The following is a 14915-nucleotide window of genomic DNA, read 5'->3' as shown; positions in this document are numbered from 1 at the left end:
TCACCTTGAAGGATGAGAAGAAATCTGCCAACCTTTTGACTTTCAGATTCTAAAATGAGGTCTCAATACAAATAGAGCATGCACAGAACTTAGTGTACAGTCGGTGGTTTTTTACATATGTATGCACCTTTATGACCACCAGTCCTTGGAGACAGGAACCCCACATTACTCTGCTCTGTGTTCAGGCAGAGTAATGAGATACAGACCCTGAGCGCTCTGAGGGAATCAGAGGAAATGGAGCTCAGTGAACTCTCACAAATTTGGTTTCTATCATAAGGGAAAGGAAGATGAATATTCATGTATCTTGATCTCTTTTTGCATCATTACATCTTGCTTTCTCTGGGTTTGAGGCTCCCCACCTGCCCCTGGGTTCTGTGGAATAAGTGTTTCATGCATCACATCCCTACTGCATGGGGAAGAAAGGAAATTGGGGAAAGAGGAACTGACTGAATCCTTGAATAGTTTAGCCTGCTTGCTATGCATGACCAGGAATGGGTCTGGGTCTCTGGCCATGTACATGGAATATGGACGTGAACTCTGGGGTTTGTGGGAGCGAGGTCTGGCCTGGGGCTGGGCTCTGGTGTGCTGTTTACTCCATAGGTTCTTGGAGAGTGGAGGGAGTGTGTTTGGATCTGTGTAGGCCCCTGTGTGGGATCAGAGAGAGTCAGGAGGCACTAGAAAGCCACCAAGACTTTCATCTCTTTTTCCCCTCAAACTCTTTAGCTTTCACTCTGAATGGCCTAGATCATATATGGAGGTAAATAGAGGCTTTATTGCCTTGTGGCCCTGGATCTTGCCTTCCAGATTAGGTTTTAAACTCCTCTGTCAGTTTATAACCACAGTGTCTTGTTCTTACACTTTCCTCTTGCCTATCTCGTCTTGTCTGAGCACACAGTTAATCACCTCATGAATAATTGTGGGCATTGATTTTAGGGTCTTTGATGAAGTTGTCCATGGCTTGCCATCACAGGGATGTGGAATTGAATTATAAGGTAATAAGCTGGTATCTGGTCATAAGCCAGTAGTGTTCATCTTTAGACATTAGGATGAATAGCATTGACCTTGGTGAGTAGCATAGAAGTTTGGAAAAAAGCCACAATAGCTCACACTTTTTGGGAACTATGTGCCAGGCCCAGAGGGAAGGATTTTACATAGCCAAATGAGTTGTGATGCTTTTGATAGTAAGTAGTAGGAATCCTGACTTTAACTATCTTAAACATTAAAGGGACTTTAGTAGTTCACAAAATTGAAAGGGTGGGTGATTTCAGGTGAGGCTTGATCCAGTGACTCCTTGTCTCTAAGGACTCCAATCTACTTTCCTTATAGGTGGCTTCATCTCAAGGCTGCATTGCTTCTGGGTTCAGGGATGGCTTCCACAGCTTTGGACAGCATGCACTGTTACATTCCTGCCTATAGGAAATAAAGCACCTTTGTCCCAGCATTCCTTGCACTGGTCCTGAGGGTCACTCTCACTGGACAGGCTAAGGCAAGGCTGTGTGGTCTGTGTCCTTAGAACCTTCACTGGAACCTAAATGGAAAACAGGGTCTGTGAGGAAGGGAGAGAAGATGGGTATTTGGAAAGCAGTCAACCAAAGTTACCTTTTTGAGGCTGGTACAATTACTACCTTCATTTACACATTGGGAAACCAATGTATAGAAAGACCAAGGAATTTGCTTGAGTTCACAGGGATTGAGGCTGGGCAGTCTGACTCCTAGAACCTGCAGTTCTGACTACTCTGTTGCATTAAATCAATGGGTCTTCTCTTTTTTTAATTGAGATTAAATTTGGCTTTTAGGGCGTACAATTCAGTAGTTTTTAGTATATTTACAAAATTGTGCAATGGTCACCACTACTTGACTCTACCCTAAAAGGAAGCCCTGTAGGTGTTCAGCAGGCACTCCCCCGTCCCCTCCTTCCTCTGCATCATCTACTTTGTAGCTCTGATCTGGACATTTCATACACATGGCATCCCAAAATGTGTGGCCATTTGTGTCTGGCTATTTTTACTTAGCAAGTGAGTTGTTTTGGCATGGGATCTGACCTTAAGGATTCTCCATTCCCATCCTTTCTGTCTTGAAGCAGATGGGGGTGCTGGCTGGGGAAGAAAGAGTTTCTGTGTGGAGAGAGAGACTCTTAGTCTGTGGGTGGGCTCTTTCTGGGAGCCACCAGACTAGGACTTTGTAAGGACAGGCCTGGGCCTTTGTATCCCAGGGTCTCCTGGATATGCACAGTGAGGGTTTATTCTGCATTCTCGAGCACCACCATACGCCGGACACTGTTCGAAGCCCAAGGAGAACAGCAAGGAAAAGGCCTGGGTAGGTGGGGAGCTGGGATGGGGCACGGGGCAGGTAATCAACAATCAGTCAATAAATGAATGAGATCACTTCCAGGGCACAGTGGAGAAAGCAGAAGAGGGCAATGGAGTTGAGGGTGTTTGAGGGGCCCCCTCAGTGGGTGACAGGGAAGGCCTTTCTGAGGAGGCGCTCACTGAACTGTGACCTGCCTGAGGGGAGAGGTGGTCGTGCAGGATTGGGGCAGCGTGCCCCCGGGTCCAGGAGGCTGGGGCAGAGCCCGAGGGTGGGACTGGGTGGCTGTCGGGCTACTTGGAGATGATGGTGATGGCCACCTCATTTCTGCTTTTCCTGAATAGTTCCTCCCTCTTGGGGACCTTTTACCTATAGCCTCTGCCTTGGAAGGGTTTTGATCACTCTCTGAAGCTCATGGCAAGATTCATCCCTGTAAGGCTTTGGAATCTGTTGGGGCTTTTAATCCCCTTCTATGTTGCTGAAACTTGAGTCTAGACTTCCTCCTGTTTCCTTTTTTTTTTTTTTGACTTTTGTAGGGCTTTTTCTTTATTTTTTTTAATAGTTTATTGTCAAATTGGTTTACATATAACACCCAGTGCTTCTCTCCACAAGTGCCCCCCACCATGACCATCGCCCCTGTCCTCCCCCCTCCCCCTTCAGTCCATGGTTCGTTTTCAGTATTCAGTAGTCTCCCTTGATCTGTGTCCCTCACTCTCCCCTGCTCTCTTTTCCCCTTCTTCTCCCCATGGTCCCCTGCCAGGCCTCTCCTGTTAGACTTATGAATGCAAACATATGGTATCTATCCTTCTCTGCCTGACTTATTTCGCTTAGCATGATACCCTCAAGGTCCATCCACTTTGCTACAAATGGCCATATTTCATTCTTTCTCATTGCCATATAGTACTCCATTATGTATATATATACCACATCTTCTTGATCCACTCATCAGGTGATGGACATTTAGGCTCTTTCCATGATTTGACTGTTGTTGACAGTGCCACTATGAACATTGGGGTACATGTGCTCCTATGCATCAGCACTTCTGTATCCCCTATGACCCACCAATGGCACTGCTAGGGATTTTCCTCCTGTTTCTGACTCAGGCCTGACTGTGCCAATCATCTGCCTTTTTTTTTTCTTTTCCAAAAAATTCTTTGATTATTCGAAAACCTACATGCTCTTTTTAAACATTGTGTCCACCAAATTTCAGGGAGCACAGAGCTAGTCCAGATGGACACCTGATGTCACTTGCCATTGGGACCTGGGTCTACTCTGTGAGTGCAGATGGATAGGAAGACAGCTCATTGCCCCCTAAACACACATGTGCACACACGCATGTGCATACACGGGAGTCCAGAGTGTGATGACAGGCCATGGAAGAGGGCAGGGCTCACGGAAGGCTTCTCTGCAGAAGGCAGGCCTGAAGGAGAGGAGGTGTTAGCCAGGCCTGGGTGGGTGAAGAGTGTGCCGAGGGCCCAGTGTGTGGAGCCTCTGCGGCCCCAGCAAAGCTGCTTGGAAGCAATGGCCTGGAAGGGGAAAGGACAGGGAGACTTTGAGAGACAATGGCAGTGTATTCCAGGCTCTGGGGGCCCCGGGAGGAAAGATGGAGGAGGAGGAAAGAGTAACTAGAAGCTCTAAGGCCAGAGATGCATCTGTTTTGTTTATCTTTTAGCCTCTGGTGGCCAGCAGGGCACTGAGCATGGAGAATGTGTCCTGACTTCTCAGATGGAGTGTGTTTTTCCATTTCCGATCGCAACTGTGATAGATTACCGCAAACTTAGTGGGCTCAGGACACCAGCGATTATTCTCCCACAGCTCTGGAGGCCAGGAGTCTGTAATTGGTTTCACTGGGGCTGATGGCAAGGCATCCCTTGTGCTGGTTCCTTCTGGAGGATCCGAGGTTGGGGGGGCACTCTTTCCCTGGCCTTTTGTAGCATTCAGTGGCCAGTCGTGGTCCTTGTCTTGTGGCCTGTGCCCCATCTTCAGAGCCCATCAGTGTGGTCTCTGTTTCCACCACCACGTCTCTTACGTTCTCATTTGCAGTCAGATCTCCCTCTGCTTCCCTCTTCTCTGGATCCTTGTGTTCACATTTAGGATAATCCAGAACACTTGCCCTGTCTCAAAATCTATCACTTAATGATGCATGCAGAACCCCTTTAGTCACATATGACACTCTTGCAGGTCCTGGGCATTAGGACGTGGACATTGTGGGGCCATGCTTCTGCCAACCAGTGCCTCCACAAATGATGTTCTTAAGGGGTATTGAGGGTAGAGGAGTCCACGAGCCTGTTCAGCAGGGTAGCTGCAGGGAAGGCCGTCCTTCACGTGGCTGGCCCAACTCTGCAGTATGACCCTTTGCCCTCTGTGACTGTGCCTGATTTCCCCCTTGAGTGACACGAGGTGGTTTCCTTAGCCTCGCACATCCCACTTGCTTCCATTCCTTCCCTAGCCGGCAGCTCTTCTTCTCATCCCAGGTCCAACATGGCACACGTCCCTCCTGCCCCATCCACCTAGCTGAGTCACAACCCCAGGCCCGGCCAGGGTGAGTCACTGTAGGCACACAGTCACAGGGAGGGAGAACGGAGCAAGGCCACTGCCAAGGTGGGGATGAGGATCTCTGGAAGGTTGGCTTCTCTAGAGGTCTTATGGGGTCTTCCCCATGGTCCAGGTGCCCAAGGTAGCACTGGACAACCAAGATGGCGTTTTGCCAGATGTGGTGAATCCCTGATGGCTCTGCCTGTTTCAGGAAGGGAGTTCCTGTCACCAAAGGAGAGCTAGTGATGGGGCAGTACTGCCTGCTTAGCACCCCTTGGGGCTTGGGAAGAAGGGACTGTCAGGGGCAAGCATGTCTCTTTTGCTATTTTAAAGACCTTTGGGGTTTGGGTGTTTCTACTTGACTGACCCATCCCTCCTTCCAGTTGAGAGTGGGATGCGGGGCAGGGCTGGGTGACCCTAAACTTAGAACCAGCCTGGGCTTTCAGCAGCCTTACCTGCAAGGGGCCTGAGGCACAGGGGGTCCAGGAAGGCCAGGGGATTTGAGGGAGGGTGGCAGGTGGAGCCTAGGGAGAGGCTCCAGTCTGCAGCCATTAGCGTATCGGGGAATATGGTGGTCATGTGGACACTTCTGTGGATGTGACCCCCGAGAGGCGAGGTGGCGTGGTGAGGACAGAAGATTCAGCCCCCGCAGTGCCATCTGTAGCTGCATAACCTTGAACCAGTTGTGTAGCTACCGCAAACCTCAGTTTTCTATAAAGTGGGCAGCTCCCTCAGGAGCATCTGTGACCATGCAGGGACTTAACCCGGGTAAAGTACATGGCACTTAGGAAGCACCTACTAAAGGTGAACTACTCCTGTGATTGTTAGCATGTGTTGGCAGCCCGAGGGCCTGCGACCTGGAAAACCTTCCCAGAAAGGGGAGTAGGAGATAGACCCAGTGCTGCCTCCAGCCATGGCTGGCGTAGGGGGCTGCTTGAGCTTGCTCCCTGAGATGCTGCTGGGGCCTGTCTGGGCAGAGACGGGGAGGGGGGAGGGCATCTTGGAAGCCCACATGCCCAGGGTCTGGAGGCCACTTAGAGAACCACCAGGCCTCCTCTAGCATCTCTAGCAGCCTGTCACCCAGTCTCTCCAGGAGCAGCTGAGAAAGGGAGGTGGGCAGAACCCGTGTTTGGAGACAGACCTGGCTTGGACCCAGTGCGGTCACTTCCTAGTTGTGCAACTTCTCGGAGCCTCAATTTCCATGTCTGAAGGATGGGAATCCTGTCCAACTTGCTGGGCTCTTGCAGTCTTAGGAGAGACGAAGGGTACTATTTAGGGAGCCCTTGGCTGCAGGCGGGGTGCCAGCTCTTCCCTGCATTATCTACTTGACCTCTTGGGGGAGGGCATCCAGCGCAGTCCCCGGAAGCTCCTGGGCACTCAGTGAAGTGCCTCTTCTGCCTGGTGGCTTGTGAGGATCTTATGGTCCGGTCCGGGGTCCCCAGGCTGCAGCTGGGTGGAGTGCTGGGGGAGGGGACGTCGCTCTGCGGTTCGCAGGGGGACCAGCAGCTGACTTCTTCACTCTCTGGCCGCTGGGGCGTCTGCTGTCACAACTGTGGGTTTTCACGGCTGTTCCTGGTGCTCAGCCTCGAGGCTGTTTTATGGGCCACTGTGTTCTTGGAGACACGTCTCAGACGAGGTCAGGCCTTGAGGTCTCCCAGAGCCTCCGTGGGCTACAGTGGTGCCTGACTGGTACCCCAAGATGTGAAAAGGAGGGGCTGAGGGGGAGGGCTGGGCCGTGAAGCCGGGACCTGGGATTTCTGGTGACCCCAAGGCCCTCAGAAAAAAGTATTGGCTTTTCTGATGAGAGCTTTCTGCTCATCTTTAGGGAGGGAATGACAGTCTGGTTTCTATTCTGTGGCATAAGGTAGCCTCAAAAGACCTGAAGAGGAGAATTTGGTAGCTTGAACACTAATAAATGCCATGCCTGCTGATTGCTTTATTTTGTTTTATTTTGTTTAGTCCTTATTTCCTTGTTGCCTGTTGTCCTTGAGGCTTTTTTTTTTTCTTTTTTCTTTTCTTTCTTTTTTTTTTTTTGTGCGCAGCTTTGGCTGCACAGGAGGCCATTTGGTGCAGGCTTAGGGTCACACGAATATTTGAACCCTGTCCCCACTGCTCATCCATTTTGACTGTCACCTGGCTGGAAAAACAGTGTCAGCCTTTGCTTCCAGGGCCCGGAAGGGTCTGTGTCCCGCTGCATGTAGGGCAGCCCTAGACAGGGAGGAGCTGCCCCCCGCCCCCCAGGCCAGTGGCTTCCCTGGAGAGATTGCTAGTGGCTCCCCAGTAAGGTCCTGCATTTACTCTGTGCCTTTGTGTGTCAGACACCATCGTAGGAGCTTCTGATAACCCCTGTGAGCTAGGAAACGTTATCATTCTCCTTCTAGAGGCCGAGAGCTGAGGACCAGTAACACATCCAGGGTCCCACTACTACGTGGGGGAGCAGGGATGGGGCCACAAGCAGCCGACCACAGTCTGCACTCATGATCACCCAGCCATCTGGCTCCTGAGGCTGCACTCCCTCTCAGAAACTACGGCTCTGCCTGAGTTTTGGGCAGTCATGGGCTGAGGCAGGGGTCTGTGGAAGGAGCCAGAGGTGACACTTCCTGCCGTGTAACAGGAGGGAGTTGGTCTGAGCGCAGCTGACCTACTGCCCCAGCTGTCTCCCTGCTTACACACTTAAAACAAATTTTTTTTAGTGTTTTGTTTATTTTTGAGAGAGAGTGAGACAGAGCGTGAATCGGGGAGGGTCAGAGAGAGAGGGAGACACAGAATCCGAAGCAGTCTCCAGGCTCTGAGCGGTCAGCAGAGAGCCTGACTCAGGGCTCGAACCCACGAGAGCCGTGAGATCATGACCTGAGCCGAAGTTGGACACTTAACCAACTGAGCCACCCAGGCGCCCTCTGCCTGCACACTTTTGATTCCTTCCTCTGAACACCCACAAGGATCCCAGGGGGTGGGGGTGGGGTGCCCACTTATTGAAAGGATTTGTACCCTCACCCCCACTAACACAGATGCCCAGACCGTGTTCTCCCAGAGGGGCGTAGCACCTGTCCACATGTTTGGTTTTCAAGCCCTGGTGCCCATCCTCGAATTGGGACATCGGAAGGAAGTCTGTCCCAGCCCTACTTCTCTCAATCCCAGACTCCCCTCCCTGTGCTGTGGAAATCCATGCCGAGGTGGAGGAGAAGGGGAGGCAAGGAAAACTGAAGGAAGCCCAGAGGGAGGCTGGCCCTGTAGGCCTCCTGAGAACTCTGGCATCACAAATACCAGGGCCCGTAGCTTTATTTTTAGCAGTATGAGGGGCCTTGAGGGCAACAGGGGGGAGGTGGGAATCCTATTTTTTGCGGTCTTGCTAATGGAACCTCTAGCAGTTTTTATGCCTGATTTGCTTTCCTCTGAAGTCTGTCACGCTTGCAGCCCCAAAGTGTATGTCTCCTTCGACACAGCTTGGAGTAACACGGTGATGGTGTGGACTGTCGGGTGCGCCGCTTCCTTCCTCCCAGCCCCAGCTTCCTTAGAAGGCAGGCGGCTGTCTCTCTGGTTTCACATCTCTTCCTCATCCTGGGCTCCAGTTTTCTGAAAGCAGTCAGCTTCCCTACCAGATGAATGAATATTCCCAGAGGTGTTTCCTGGGAATGTTCTGAGAATGTTCCCATGCCTGCCTTGGTTGCTTAGAACCCTTGAGTGTGTGTGTGGGGGATGGGGGCTGTCACTTGGTGGGAGGGGCCTGCTGCGGGCTGGCCGACTTAAGGGCAATGTGTAGGGGGCTAGTCTCATTACTGCAGGGCTGCCAGGAGTGCTTAGGATATGGGGACCGTGTCAGTTCAGGGCTAACAAGTGGGAAGATGTTGAGAGGAAGAACCTCCTAATTTGGTACATTCAGATTCTCTCCCCACCACCACCACCACCAACAACAAAAAAGCTTTATTGAGATACAATTCTCATACCATAAAGTTTATCCTTAAAAATAGTCTTTAGTGGGGCTCCTGGGTGGCTCAGTTGATTAAGCATTCAACTTTGGTTCAGGTCATGATCTCACTGTTCGTAGGTTCGAGCCCCGTGTCAGGCTGTGCTGTGCTGACAGCTCAGAGCCTGGAGCCTGCCTTGGATTCTGTGTCTCCCTCTCTCTTGCCCTTCTCCTGCACACAAGCGCACACACACATGCACGCACACACACACACACACATTCTCTCTCTCTCTCTCTCAAACATAAACATTAAAAAAATTAAAACAGTCTTTATTGTACTCACTGAGTTGATGGTGAATCCATTGCTATTGTCTAATTCAGGAACATTTTTGTTACCCCAAAAGAGGCTCCTGACTGTTGAGCAGTCATTCCCTATTCCCACCCCCCAGCCCTGGCAGCCAGGGTTTCTGTGATTTGCCTGTGCTGGCCATTTCATATGCATGAGATCATAAAATACATTATGATCTCCACGTCATGCTACAAGAGTGAATCTGTCCTTTTCTCTGAGCACTTTTTTCTACAATGGATGCAGGAGTCATCACCTGAACCTGAAGTTATCACCATGAGGGCGTCTCTCTCAGTCCTAGTGCCGGGGGGACAGATGGGACACGTGGGCCATCCAGTTTTGATGCCAATGAGTAAATTTCTTGTGCCCTGAAAGTTGGAGTAAATTCAGAAGGCCTCTCCAATTAACTGGGGTGGTGATATGTTTAAGGAATGGCCCCAGTTTCAGTGCCCTTTAGTATAGAACAATTCTGGGGAGAAGCAAGGTTAGTTTCTTAGGTAGCAGGGATTTCCTTGTAAGCAGCTTTGCAAGGGGTGCACATCTATTACACTGCTCGCTCAGAATTCAGCATTTCCGGAACTGAACACCAGCATGGTCTGGCCACCTGCTTTGGCTCTTGGTCCAAATAGTTTGCTACATCCCTTGACCGGCTTGACTTTGGCCATGTCCTTGAGGGCCAGGAGGTTGCCTTGGGGTCCACATGGTTTCTGGTTGAATCATTAGCACATAAATTGGTCTTGATGCTTACCAGGACCCAGGGTACAGAAAGGCACCATGGTGATGATCTCTGATGGTAAACAGACCATTGGAACTGGACTGTAGCCTCCAAGGGCTTGCTGCCTTCTGTGTTGGGATCAAGTGCAGGAGTTTTTTCATCCCGGGGCTGGTGGGAGTGAGCTGCTGATTGATATTTTGGCTCCCAGATTATGAAAGGAGAACAAATGTATATACCAAGACTGTAAAGATCATATGGTCTGAGCCTAAGACAATGGCATTATTTGTGCCCAACTGGCCAGATCATGGGCTTCTGCTTCCTCATTAATGTCACCAAAGAACTATAGAGTATATATTACACACTAATCAACATTACAAATTGGGATTTGAACATAGGTTTAATTTTACCTCTGCCTTTTAATGCAATTTATGAGATTATCCTGTGTTTTTATCTGAGAGGCTTTGGTTGGGATGGAGATAATGATGGTCACTGGTATCTCTGGACCCGAACCTGCTAGTCCAGCCATGGGACCTGGGGCAGAACCTTCACACGTGAGCCTCAGCGACCATCTCCATCAAGTCCCTCCTGCTCAGAACTGTGAACCTCAGATGAAATCATGTTGCTGAATATGTTTTGAAAAAGTGGAAGGGGCTGGCCGTAAATGCCATACAGTCAGACCTTCCTGTTCAGGAAGGGCCAGGATGTAGTCTCCCCTTTGCTTCGTAAGTGAGAAAATGGCCTTTGCTCCTCGGTCATCTCCACCCAGGGGGCGGGAATCATTAGGTGCCCATTATGTGGCTGCCATTGTGTTAGGCATTTCAATGAGAAGATTCGTGCCCTATCGGGAGGCAGAGTGGTGGAGTAGAGGGAGCATGAGGAGCCCTTGGTGCATCGCTGGGCCCTGTCACATGCTGACTCTGTTACCTTGAGCAAGGTGTATGCGTATGTGTGTATTTCATAGTAACCTCTGTATGTATCCTGTTGTGGAGAAGGTCTAGTGAGGACTGAGTGAGGAAATGTGTGTAAAGTGCTAGCAAATGCGCAATATATTCTACCTGCTGCTCGACCCTCTGGGCCCCCCTGCCTGCCTTCTCCCCCTCCTCCTTTTCCTTTTAACTGCTCTGTTATCCTCATGTTATAGATGAGGAGGCCTGGGCCACTTTTTATCTTGTGTGGAAATACATGTAACAGTATCATGGGGGGCATTCCCACCTCTGTTTACATACCCCGAGGAGTGGGGAACTCACTACCCCATGAAACATACATTTTGTTCCATTTTGGACTAGTTTCATGTGAATCTTAGAATATGCCAGGGTGGATCATGAACTATTTACATCAAAATGATGTGCTATTCATCTTGAGAAAATGGTAGAATCAGCCTGTATCCCACAGTATAGCCTTGGGATGATTTTTCTTGACATGAAGATAGATGGGCAGTGACTTTCTCTGGATGCCCCCTCCATACAGGTGAAGGCCAGTGGTGTTTGAGGGATTAGTGAGGTGGAGATTAGCCCAGAAAGTTATAGGGTTGAAGAATGGAGGTGACCATGAGGACAACTCTGGCTTCTGAGGTAGGATGATATCATTATGTCTAGGGTCACAGAACCTTGAAAATCAGCATTGGGGTGGGGTATCTAGTGCTGAGTAGTCCTGTATTAAAACAAATGAAGGGGGAGGACAAATATGGCGATCTCTGTAATTGCAGAAAAAGCATTCAATATAATCCAGTTGACATTTCATGAGAAAACATCCCAAACTTGACACAGAAGGAAACTTTCTTATTTGATGATGGTTAGCAGCTAGAAATCTATAGCAAACGTTATTTTTAATAGATAGACATGAGATACATTCCCTTATAGTTAAGAACATGACAGAAATGCCCATGATCACTTCTCTTGTTCAACATTGAGCCCTAGGTCCAAGCGGGTGCAGTAAGACAAGAGAAAGGCAGGAGAGACATAACATCAGCCAGTAAGAGAGAACAGTGTCATTATTTGCTGGGGATCTGGTCATCTGGCTAGAGGAGATCCTAGACTCTGAATCTATAAATTATTAGAAGTAGTGGACCTTTGACTTGGGCCAATGGTCAAGTACAGAATTCATAGCTTCTCATAGACCACAAGCAACTAACTGGAAGCAAAGTTGAGAAAATGTAGGCTCTCTGTATGGAGGCTTTTGGCATTATGCCATGTGGCGTCCACAGCGGTGATGTCTCCTAATGAATATTTGTACAGTGTGACAAAGCACTGTCACACACATCCAGCCCGCTGGGGCAAAACAGGTCACTTTGTTTTGGACTTTACGTGGGAGGAACTAGTGGCTCAGAGGGGTTCGAGTGACCTTGCTCAAAATCACAAGTGAGTAGGAGAAGAGTGAAGGCTCCTTCCTTTGTGCTCTTCCCTCCTTGCTCCCTCCTCCCTCTTCAGACCTTACTGTCTCCAGCCCTTGGTCTTGCCCATTGTTACCCATTTCTAGTAGCAGCAGAGCTTGGTGGGAAGGAGGTGCTGGGTGCCTTTATATTTGGGTGAGAATGTACACTAGGATTTCTTTTATGAGCAACAGCTGTCCTCGCACACTCATGCCTGTGATGTTGGGAGGAGGGAGGGCTTAGTTGTTGTTGGGCACGGTCTCCGCTCCCTCTCTCTTCATTTTGGTTGGCTTCCTGTTAGTCTGATTTCCTTCTTTGCCTTTATTTTATTAAACACCTCTTTAACAATTATAACAGAACACACATTCACTGGACCTCGTGGAATAATAACACAGAAGACAATGTAGTCTTTGTTTCTTCCTTGATAGCTTTCTGCTGCAACGTACTTCTCTCCTTTAGCTTCACCCACTAGTGGTACAAGCCTAGTGTAGACTCCTCCATTCATTTCCCCAGGCACACGGTGGGATGTGCAAATGGGTTTTCTGTTGATTTGGCAAGAATTTATAGGCACTGTGGTAGATGCTGGGGATACCACAGTGAACAGGAGATAAAAATCCCAGCTCTCATGGAGCTTACAGTCTAGAAGGTGGAAGTATTTAAAGTGAAATGTCTGAAGTGCCAGCCAGTAATAAGTTCTATAGAGAAAAATAAAGCAGGAAAAAGCTCCCACCCATCCCCCATTTTGTAATTTGAATCAAGAGGTCAGGGTAGAATTTGCTGAGAAGGTGAATTTTGTAGAGACCTAAAGGACATATGGGAAAAAGGCATCAGATCTCTGGGAGTAGCTCTTTGAGGCTGAGGGTAAGTGCAAAGTCCCTGTGGCAGAGTTGTGCCTGGTAATATGCTCTGTTAACTGGAGCAGGGTTGAAATGGAAAAAGAGGTAGGAAATGAAGTTACGGAGGGAGGAGGAAGGAACTGGAGGGGGGCGACTTGTGTAGGGCCTCATGGGCATTGGATAGGGCTTTAAGGTTGTGTAATGAGAAGGGGATCTCATCAGATTCTTTGTCCTTGCAACTTCTCTTGTGTAGTAATACATGGTGGACACTCCTCCAGGTCCACGGATGGAGATCTCATTTTCAAAAATATTTGCAAAATACTCACGTACCATAATTGTTTCAGCCATTCTTTTATGATGGACTTCTAGGTTGCTTTTTTTTTTTTTTTTTGCCTGACTACGTCAGTTTCTTTAAAAAAACTTTTTTTTACTGTTTTTATTTATTTTAGAGAGAGAGACACACACAGCATGAGCAGGGGAGGGTCAGAGAGAGAGGGAGACACAGAATCCGAAGACAGGCTCCAGGCTCTGAGCTAGTTGTCAGTACAGAGTCTGATGTGGGGCTCAAACCCATGAACCGTGAGATCATGACCTGAGCTGAAGTCGGACGCTTACCCGACTGAGCCACCCAGGCGCCTCTGACTATGTCAGTTCTTGTATTATGTTGCGTTCCATACTGGTGCTTTTATTTTATACATTGGAGTATGGGATTTCAAGGGGTGTGTGTATATTTAATTTTAATAGGTTTTGTTAGATTTTTCTCCAGAAAAATTTTTTTCTTTCCATGGTTGAACCGTTCCTAAGTCTCAGATGGCTGGCTTTGTCCCTGAGTTGCTAATGAGCTACCCTACAGAGAGGGGAGGTCACACCTACAAACAAGGACAGCAGTGGAATCCTTCAGCTGGTGGGAAGGTGTGTGGCCTTTTGGGGTGTGTTGCCAGGAACAGTGTCATTAGTCCTTTTTCGGAGCTCGTATTTGATGTTGGTGACGTCAGGATAGCCCAGAAGATGAAAACACAGCTGCTGGCGTGTTGTTTGCATTACAGCTGATTTTCCGTAGGCTTAAAATAAGCACAACAGCGAGGAGCTGCACGGATGGAGATTCACACCTTGTCAGATACTGAGTCGTGTTCCTGTGGCATCTGAAGGATGTCATCCTCCCAGCGCTGGGTCCTGTGAGCTTCGGGACTCCGGTACAATGGCAGTGGGCGTGTGCTTGCCTGGCCCTCCTTCCCCCACCACATTCCAAAGTGGGACGTTGTAAACTTTGAGGCTGATCCTCATCCGTTTAATAGCCTGTATGTACTTGTGTGATTTGTACCGTTGGACATTTAGGCTGTTCCCCATCTGTTGTGCTTCAAACAGTGAATAATCTTGTGCGTGAGTCTTTTAGCACATGTACGGGGATATCTTTTGGGTAGATTTCTGAATTGAAAGGGATTTGTCGCTTACATGGTGATAGACATTGCCAAATCGACCTCCCTTGGGGGAGGGCCCAGTGTCCCCATCCCCAGGTAGAGCCAGAGAACGCCCTCTCCCCAAACCCCCTGCAACACGGAGTCTTGTCACACACAGTTTGAATTTTGCCAGGCTGCTGGGTGAGATGAGTCTCATTTCTATTATGCGTTTATTTTGTGTTTGTTTCTCATGAGTAGAGACAACCCCCTCCCCCCTTTCAGATGTTCAAGAGCTATTTCTGTTTTATGTTTATGAACTGTCTTTCAAATCCTTTGTGCTTTTTCATTTTCCTGTTGGATTATTAGTCCCTTATCTGGCCCCTTCCAGTGTGGTCTGCCCACGTTATGAAGACATTTGACACTGATCAGATAACCTAACCTGTCTGACTAGTTAGAGGTCGATCCACACTGTCTTTATCGTTAGGGGTGAAGGTCTAGGTGTTGGAG

At 49.0% G+C, this 14915-nt stretch overlaps 1 long non-coding RNA gene across 1 annotated transcript; it reads right to left on the bottom strand.

The window, feature by feature from the left end:
- Positions 1-1202: 1202 nt before the first annotated feature.
- LOC115272516 lies at positions 1203-9219 on the bottom strand. Its single transcript, XR_003900396.1, has 2 exons — positions 9090-9219; positions 1203-1528 (listed from the first exon to the last, which is right to left on the bottom strand). It is a non-coding gene; the product is annotated as an uncharacterized LOC115272516 (long non-coding RNA).
- Positions 9220-14915: the final 5696 nt, after the last annotated feature.

Source organism: Suricata suricatta, chromosome 2, assembly GCF_006229205.1.
Source record: "Suricata suricatta isolate VVHF042 chromosome 2, meerkat_22Aug2017_6uvM2_HiC, whole genome shotgun sequence".
NCBI lineage: Eukaryota > Metazoa > Chordata > Mammalia > Carnivora > Herpestidae > Suricata > Suricata suricatta.
Note: the sequence above shows the minus strand (reverse complement) of the source record. Positions and strands in the feature narration are given on the sequence as shown.